Genomic DNA, 3,268 nt, shown 5'->3' on the forward strand with positions numbered 1-3,268 from the left:
ACCCCCTTTTATATACCAGACTACCATATATCTAGTAAATGCTAGAGCATTCGCCAAAGTACAGGATAGTTCTAGAAAGTAGAGGGCGTGAGAATAGTCACGTGATCTCGATGACGCAACAATATATATTTGCATCACCTAGTCCTACTATTCTCGACGTTTAGTATGAAAAAAGATGATGTATCAACACTATCAATTCCCTTTACAATCTTAAATACTTCAATCAGTTCCCCTATAGCTCTTCTTTTTTCAAGATAAAACAATTTCAGAGATCTTAATCTCCTCTCTTATGATAAACTCTCCATCCCAGGCACCATTCTAGTAGCCATCCTCTGAACCCTTTCCAACATTTTAATGTATTTCCGAAGGTAAGGAGCCCAAGACTGAACATAATACTCTAAATTTAGCCTAACCAGTTGACCTATACAATGAAATTATAACCACTTTATTCAATATTTCTGTAGATACAAACTAAAATCCTATTTGATCCGCCACTAGCAACAGCACAATGCTTGAATGGCTTAAAAGACTGATCAACCATTACACCAAGATCCCTTTCTTTCATGACACTGTTAAGGTTATTCCCATCGAAATTATACTTATAATTTAAATTAGGACAACCCACATGCATTATCTTACATTTATTATAATTCAAACCCATCTACCATATATTTGCCCAACTCACTAGCTCATCTAAATCCATTTGTACACCAGTGCAACACCCTCTTCTCAGTTAGCAACACCCAAGACTTCAATATCATCAGCAAAATTAATTAATCTATTAACTATTCCTTCATTTATTTCATTAATGTAAATAAAAAAGAACAAAGGTCCGAAGACTTAACCCTAAAGTACCCCACTTGTGACATTCATCCAGTTTACCGAACTCCATTTATAACAACCCTCTGCTTTCTTCCATCCAGCCAATTTTCTATCCAGTTAGCTAACTTATCCCCCACACCTTTAGAAATAATTTTTACCAGCCTTCTAAGTGGCACCTTGTCAAAGGCTTTCTGAAAATCAAGATACACCAAATCCACAACCTTCCCTTCATCTACATAAGCAGTAACCTTTCAATAAATCTTATTAAAAACAAGATCCTCAAATGATTACAGCAACAAGTTTGAAGAAATGCAGAAGGACATCAAAGAAGTACATGAAGGCTGTGATGGCAAAATTGAAGAAGTACAAAAGAAAAACACCTATATGAACCATGGAAAGATTTTGACAACAAGACCGATGAGGTAGAAAAGAACATCAGTGGCAAAATAAATCACCTAAAAAAATGAACTGATAAATGCAAAAGATTAACCCAACCACACTTCATGCTACATCAGCCCAAGAATTCTAACTTATAACACCATCTAGTACGAAATATGGAATAGGGTAACTTATTTGGTCTGCATCTATTACCACTACTTCTGTGCTATCTTTTACCAAAGGACCTTCTTGAACTACACCAGTCATGTAACTATCAATTTATAGATACCATAACAGACAATGATATGAGAATTAGATTAAATTAAACTAGGTGTACATCTTTTAAAAAGGCTCTGTAGTTGGCAATCAACTAATTAGAATCAATTAAAGTTGCAACCAAACTATTAAAGGCATCATCCAAAATAGCTTAAAAATTAATCAGATGGCTAGTTACACAAAATGGGGTAAATAGATCACAAGAAAACGGGTGTTTTCACTTTCTAGTATAACATATTGCAAAGAAGTGTAGATTAAAGAATGTATGGAATAAGAACTTCTTTCAGAGGATATTAGAAAGAAGAAACTCTTATCATTGTGGAAAATATGGCATTTACAGCCGAGACAGTAAAGAATAAACAACAGTTGTTATTAAGCCAAAGAGACAATATCCCGAGGACGTATCTCAGAGCCCAAACAGACAAGAGGAGCAACATAGAGCTAACCAGGCATCAAAAAGACAGGAATTACTGGAATTTAAGAGGCCAAATTCAATTGCAAGTACTCCATCTACCAAAAATAAGAAAATAAATTCATTATTTGAAAAAAAATTGTTCACAAGCCCATGGTTTTATTCACGAAAGCTCTTACAGTATATTTATCGACATTGGTTCTACAGCTATAATTGGTCCACCTAATTTCTTAATTAGAGATGAAAACTTGCCACCAAGGATGAAGGAAAAAGAGAGATTGATATAAATAGCAGGTGGACCTAAAGTTCCAGTAAAAAAAGGAAGCTGGAAGTTATGTTTATTGTAGGAAGCTTCTCTATACTTCATGATACGTAGGTAATTTACATCTAGAAAGAGTGCATGCTAAGAACTGACTTCATACAGATACATGAATGTGAGATTAAACTAGCTTCAACAGTGACAACAGAGAGTGTGGTCCTCGTACCAACAAGAAGTGAAATATGCATCCAGTGGCTGGGGCATAATGGAATCCAATATTTTGGAATGTCCTGAGGGATTGATAGTGGGAAGATCTCTTGTAAATCTGAAGAATATAGATTTCACACATGGCTATATCTGGAAAATTTGCTCTGATATTAATATTGATAAGACCGAATTTCGTCAAAGTGAAATGGTATGGCTGAAAAATTCCTGTCACAAGGAAGGATAATCTTCAAAGGTATGTTGGTGTTGGAAAACACCATACATTGTAATGTAAATAATCAATGAAGCTGTTTACAGAATTAATAGGGACAGACAATCCAAGCCAAAGGTCATCTACTGTGATTATCTTTGGAAGTATGTATATGAGAGAATGGTCAACTGGGTAATTCCAAATAAAAATCTGTCAGCAGAAAGTCGACCTATTGAGGAGCCCAGGATTCTTGTGGAGACCATTTCTATTGGATCAACAAGGATAGAGTCAAAACTGGATTTGCTCGACCACCTGCCCAGAGAGAATTTCTCTAGTTGACAGGAGAGTAAGTAATTACATGGGACAAGTGGTCATCCCATCTGCATACCATGGGCCTTGGAAGGGAAAAAAATGAAAAAAGAGTTGATGAATAGACAGTGTAGCTATAGTGTTTTACTTTGTATTAGAATTGTTCAAGGGATTTCACAATTCAGGAAGGCAACAGTATTCTAAGCTATATTTTCAATGTTTTAATTTAAATGTTTGCTAGAGGATACATGACGTTAGGATCTGGAAAGTTCATTAAAATTGAAAATCGACAAGATTCATGTAATTTGTATAGTATAAATATATAAGTAACCAGTGAGTTATTCTGTTATACACACTGAAAAATGCATATGTATATATATATATATATATATATAGT

This window comes from Limulus polyphemus, unplaced genomic scaffold (assembly GCF_000517525.1).
Source record: "Limulus polyphemus unplaced genomic scaffold, Limulus_polyphemus-2.1.2 Scaffold1098, whole genome shotgun sequence".
In the NCBI taxonomy this organism is placed as follows: Eukaryota; Metazoa; Arthropoda; class Merostomata; order Xiphosura; family Limulidae; genus Limulus; species Limulus polyphemus.